General features: G+C 48.9%; 1 protein-coding gene across 1 annotated transcript in view; it reads right to left on the reverse strand.

Moving 5' to 3' along the window:
- PAK6 (p21 (RAC1) activated kinase 6) overlaps window positions 1–5,791 on the reverse strand; it is a 33,347-nt gene extending 27,556 nt beyond the window's left edge. Inside the window, exons 1-2 of the mRNA XM_073348805.1 lie at window positions 5,559–5,791; window positions 4,360–4,434 (exon numbers count right to left, since the gene is read on the reverse strand). The gene's annotated coding sequence lies outside the window, so the exon portion shown is untranslated. The remainder of the gene's footprint in view (window positions 1–4,359; window positions 4,435–5,558) is intronic.
- Between the last annotated feature and the right edge of the window lie 209 nt (window positions 5,792–6,000).

Below are 6,000 nucleotides of genomic sequence, written 5' to 3' on the forward strand. Positions count from 1 at the left end.
GCAGGCAGTCTGCCTTAGCCCCCGCACTGTACCACTGACTGGGAGCCGCCCGAGGTAAGCCCACGCCCCAACCCCAAGCCCCAACCTCCTGCCTCAAACTGCAGCCCCCTCCCGCACTCCAAATCCCCCTGCTCCACCCCCCAACCTGGAGCCTCCTCCTGCACCCCAAACCCCTCATTTCTGGCCCCACCCCAGAACCCACACCCCCAGCTGGAGTCCTCACCCCGCTCCTGCACCCCAACCCCTGCCCTAGCCCAGCGAAAGTGAGTGAGGGTGGAGGAGAGGGAGCCACCGAGGGAGAGGGAATGTAGTGAGTGGGGGACGGGGGCCTTAGGGAAGGGGCGGGTCTAGGATTTTTTTTGTGTGACTAGAAAATTGGCAATCCTACCCAAACCATACAGTGAGTCATATAAACTGATCTTAGAACCTAGACCCTGACTGATCCCCAGCCCCCTGCTGTACCCACTACACTAAAATGACCCTGCAGCCACAATTCAGACCACACCTCCTCTCAGGTATCGGTTATTTTGTCACCCAGCTCTTAGACTACAGAAGGGATGGGAATGGGAGGAGCCTCTGATTTGTAAGGGCAACAACATCATCATATATAGGGTGAAGACACATTTCTTATAAAGGGTTTTGAAGGGACCAGGAGCCTGGATTTTTATTTTATCCAACTATGTTAATGTTTGACTCTTATGTAAGACCAAGGCAATCAATCTAAAAACAAAAGTAATATCAATACTGCTCAAGGGTTAATTCAGCAAGGTAGCAGCACAAACCTGCTGCCACCCAGGAACCCGAGTTTGCCCTTTAGATACCGTGCAGGAGCTACGTTAAATGGATATGGCCCGATTCTCCCCTCCAGTGCACCTGGTTTACACTGTAACCAAAAGGATAGTTTGGATTAAGAAGCGAAGGAGATGTTAGGCTAACGGGGGTCCAAACCCTCGGTGTAGAGGAGTAGGGGAAATTGAAGTTGCTACTGTGAGAAAAGGCAAAGATAAGTTGGAGACAGTGTGTTATGGGAAAGTAAGAGTGAGCAAGGACGTGACCCAGGGCTTTGTTACCATTATGTTTGGATTATAACTGGTTTAAGCAACGTTTTTAATAAATGTTTATGAAAATTGTGAATGGTTTATTAAAATGTTATCTATATTGCTAGTATGCGAAGGACATTGGTGCAGATGTCAATTTAAATAATGTGCAGTGTAAAGAGCCAATAAGAAGGTGGAAGCAATAGAATTATGGTAAAGGACAGTTTAATGTTAATGAGTACTATAATACAGTATAAAAGGAGCAGTTTTGCTAAATTGGAAGGGAGAGCTGCAGTTGGCATCCAAAGGATACCATTATGCCAGCAGTGAGTGGAGGGGGTGTCCAGTGGCCGACGATGGGGGTGGGTGTGCAAGGCTGGTGGCGGGGTGAAGATGCAGCACACAGGGTCGGCCGCTCCTCATGCTGGTCCATCAGTGCAGCCCCCACCCCAAGCAGCTCTCAGGCCCTGCCCTGCATCCTGTTTCTGGCCAGCACTGGCTGCACACTGCGAGCTCTGGTGGCTGGTGAGAATGGGCAGGTGCCAGGCAGCAGCCATTACGTGTTGCCTCTGTAGCCCACCCATCAGCCCTTTACGTGCTCCCCCTCTTGCTGTCCTCTCCCTGCTTTGCTCCTTCGCCCCTACACCCCAGCCCCGCTGTTCCTTCATAACCCCCTGGCGGGGCGTGTCCCGCTCCCAGAGCTGTGCAGGGAACCAGCCTCTGGTCAGAGCGCTCAGCTCACCAGCAGCCTGGCTGGCAGGCTCCTTCCTTCCCCCACTGCCTCTGGCTGGGCCGGCACCCTGGGAAAGCCCAAGACCCTCCGGCCTGGGATGTTGGCCAGGAGGAGCCAAGCCTTGCATGTGCCAAAGCCCCACACAGCGCTGGTACGGGGAAGCCTCTCCGCCCTTCAGCTAAGCTCTGGAGTGGGGCGGGGGAAGTGATTTCCAGCCTGTTCACACCCCGAACCTGCTGACTCCACGGCAGCCCTGGGGCAGGAGCTTAGCCCCCCTCTTCACCCCCCTTCCCCTGCCCTGGGTCCTGCCCAAGGGAGCGCAGGGCTGCTCCATCCCCTAGGCACCCTTCCCTACTGAGCCACCTCTCTGGCCCATTTTCTGAAGTTCCTGCAGCCAGGTTCCCTGAGCCCTGGTGCACAATGCAGCCTTAGGGCTTAACCCCTTCCTGCCCCTTCCTTCCTTCCTGTAGCCAGTGGGGAGGTGGTGGCAACAGGAGGCAGCTGGGTTATGTCGGTGGCCAGCAGCAGCCTGGAGGTGTTAGCTGCCTTTCGACACTGTATGGGCAGGAAGGAACAAGCTGTTTCCAGCCGGAGGGGGACAGCGGAGAAGAAGAGATGAGCTCTGCAAAGACACAAGCCAGGTCATCCCTTCCTCCTCTCCTCCTCCCCTGCGGCTGGAAGCAGCTCCCATCCCTTCCCTCCTGAACAGTGCCAAAAGGCTGCTGCTGGCCACATTCTGGTGTAAACGCTGGTAGAATTTGGGGGCCTTCATTCCCCCCCCCCCACCACGTTGCCTTGGGAAGGTGCAATGCCATGTACCAGGAGAGGCAGGTCCATCCCAGGGGCCCAGCCAGGCATGGAGGGCAGAGAGCGCTGGCAGAGAAGTTCGGGTTGGTGACCCCCCCGTGTGAGAGAGGTGTACGGGAGTGTGTGTGTGTGTCACCTCTCCCCATGGAGGGGGAGGAGGTGTGTGTGTCACCCCTCCCTATGTGAACCCTAAAGCCTTAAAGATAAGAAGGTAAATAAAAAGAATTTAACTATGCAGTATTTCTTTTTAATGGGGGCTCAGTCAACTTCATGTTAATTTTAACATTTGTACTGCATAGTTCTGATTGATGGCCGTTGAACTCACTTGAATACGAGTAATTTTACCAGGTGTCCCATATTCAGCAGAGGGAAATATGGTCACCCTATTTTTTAATAAAGTTTGGTTGTATCATTCAAAGTGTTGCCTAGTGATCCTACTAAACAGTTTTTCTGAAACGAACCTAGAAGCTTGAATCTGAAAACCAAGCTGGGTTTTCTTGGACCTTTATGTTTAACAACTCAGTATTAATTGGGAACATTTCAGCATAAAGGTTAACAAATGTTGACAGCATTGGTATAACCCATTCATATCAACAGAGATGCACAGGAGCAAAAGTGATGTGATAGAGTGGAAAATTGGTCCCATGGTTTAGATCCTGATCTGGCAGGGTCTGAGATTGGTGTGATGATAAATGTGCTCTCCCCTAACCTCTGGGGCTGAGGAGGGTAGCATCTTATGTTAACCACCAGAGATTCTGTCACTGACTGAAGAGGAGTGTTAACTGGATTCCCAGAGCATTATGTCTGAGCCAGACCAACGGAGCATTATGGTGACATGGGGCCTTAGATACCATCCTTCTACAAAGATAGATAAACCTTGATTATCAGGAACAAAAATCATGGAGTCTAGGTCTGAAAATAAAATATTGTATGATCCAGGGGAATGGGATGTATGTAGTTAAATGCATTTTTACTTACAATTAGAGCTAATCTGTCTAATTGTTTCAAACAGTTTACTCGACATATTTAGCCTTTTCTCGCTGCTCATGAATTGTCTTTGAACCGATTGTGATTTTTACGAACACATCAAATAGTTTTGACAAACATGTTTGACCTGTGGGTTGTTCACAAACTGTTCACAGCAAATATCCAGTTAGGAACGGATACTGAGAATTCGTTATTTGACGTTTGGGACTGGTCACCCAGCTCGCATGCTGTTGTTTCTGTTCCATGATAGGATGCTGAACTTTTACCAAGTACATACACTTTCCTCTGTAAGGAATTTTGTTTAGTCACAAAACAAAATTTTGTTTCTCAGTTAACTGACTCTCACCTACTGGGCCCCAGATTCTCTCTCATGAATGTTCTTACACACAAAATGTTTTTCACATGAATGTTCACAGGCAGCACACCACAGAGGGGCACTTACAGGCTGCTTTGAAGCCCAGTTGCTAATATCACAAACAGGTCTTTATACTAGTTGACCAGCCTATTTACTAATAGCTTATTTATAAGCCATTGTTCATACATATCAATATGCTGCACAATGTGAGCATCAATACACAGTCTTACCACATGATTAATGACTTGACTGCTTCGGGGAGAGAGAATTTATACAATGCCAGTATAGCAGCACCCCTTTCACAAGCAGCAATTTAGGGATTCAGCTGCACTGGGCATTGTCTTAGGATGGGCTTCAAAAGGGGGATTGGCCTTTTATCTTTTCAGCAAATGCCTCATTTTGTACATATTCCCAAGCCCCACCTTTGAGTACTCACTTACCAGCTATGTGCTTCTCTTCTTCTTCTCAGACTACTTCACTGTTCGGTCCTCCAGTACATTAAGTCACTTAATATCCTGGCAAACAAGAGGAGAAATGGATCAGTAAATATTACTGGACAATTGCCACACAGACCTACCTTCTCCATGTGTGTGTGCATAGGTGTATGAGTGTGTGTGTGTGTGTGTGTGTGTGAGAGAGATCACTTGGTTAAAAGAGATTGTGTGTACATTGCCAATGTAAATCTGACAAATGGTTTTCAAATAGTATGAAATTAGCCAGTTTCCTGATACTTCAGATATACAACACAATATGTCAGCAGCTGTGCTGAAAGGGTCTTAGCTGACATAGCAAAGAAGAAATGCAGGGATATGGGCATGAGGGGTTTTAGCTGGTGAATCAATAAGTATCTCTGATAGGTATGGTGAGGGTCCCTGCAGATATAAGGGGCTCCCTGGAGATATTGTTACATCTTGCATACAGAGAGCCAGTAGGCATGTTCCTGACATGGGCTGTCTGCTTTCCCAAGCATCATCAGGGGTGACTTTAACCTTCCTCACCAACTGCCAAGTCCAGCAAGGCATTTTCTTTCCATGCTCCACGTTGTTGACAGCTTACACTAACAGGTCCCAAATGCCACGTCCCCGTAAGAGACACACATTCTTGCTTGTCTAAAGGGGATGGGGAGGTGAAAGAAAGGAGATCTCACTGACTGTCCCACTGTGAGAATGCCAGTAGAGGACAATTCTGAGTAGAAAAAGGGCTGCAGGGAAACTACCACTGCCATCCAGCAAACCCGATTGGTGGACGGTGTTGCTGGGCTATAGGAGTAAAGATGGAGTAAATTCCTTCCCAAAGGAGCCCAGGTCCCAGTTTTCTTTCCCTTCCAGAACCAGATCTGAAGGGAAAAGCTCCACAAACCCCACTGCTCTCCTCTCACATTGCCCTAAAGTGGTATTGCCAACACACAAGAGCTCAGCACATGCATTCCTGGCACTGCTAAGATTGAAAATGCAGCTCCAAAGAGAAGGGGTTAACCCATAGAAGCACAGCCACTGAGAGGTTAGTTTAAACTGACAAACCTAGTCCTCTGTAAACAGAGGAAACAAATCACATGAAACCGCAGCCATTAGAATGTTGTTGTTTTAAATACAAAAAGCAAACCCAGTGACCGTCCCCAGACCTGCGATCTGAAGCTTACCCCAGATTTCTCACTGCTCCGGAACCAGTGGTGAGGTGGAAATATTCTCACGCTGGAATCCGTTGACTCTCCGAGAAACTTGAGAGAGAAAGGAGAAGGCAAGAGAGAGCGGGAGAGAAGGGGGCGGAGGCAGCTCTGACATGTTTGTACAGTGCCTGGTTCACCTAGCTGTGAATTTGATTTCAGGGTGTGGTGGTAGATGAGACACAGAAATGTTCAGCGCTGGAAAGTTTCAGGCTCTCATTGCAAAGAGCATGATGAATGTTGACACTGGGGCCTCATGAGATCCTCCTTCCTCCTCCTCATCACCATCTCCCTTTGGACTCTGGAAGGGACAGAAGAGAGAAGGTGCTCAGAGTCGTACTAGAGCAATGAGGTTTGCTGGGTCTCAGACAAAAACCTCTGCAAGGTCGCCACCTTGCAGCCCTCCTCACTGGCTGAC

This window comes from Lepidochelys kempii, chromosome 6 (genome assembly GCF_965140285.1).
Source record: "Lepidochelys kempii isolate rLepKem1 chromosome 6, rLepKem1.hap1, whole genome shotgun sequence".
In the NCBI taxonomy this organism is placed as follows: Eukaryota; Metazoa; Chordata; order Testudines; family Cheloniidae; genus Lepidochelys; species Lepidochelys kempii.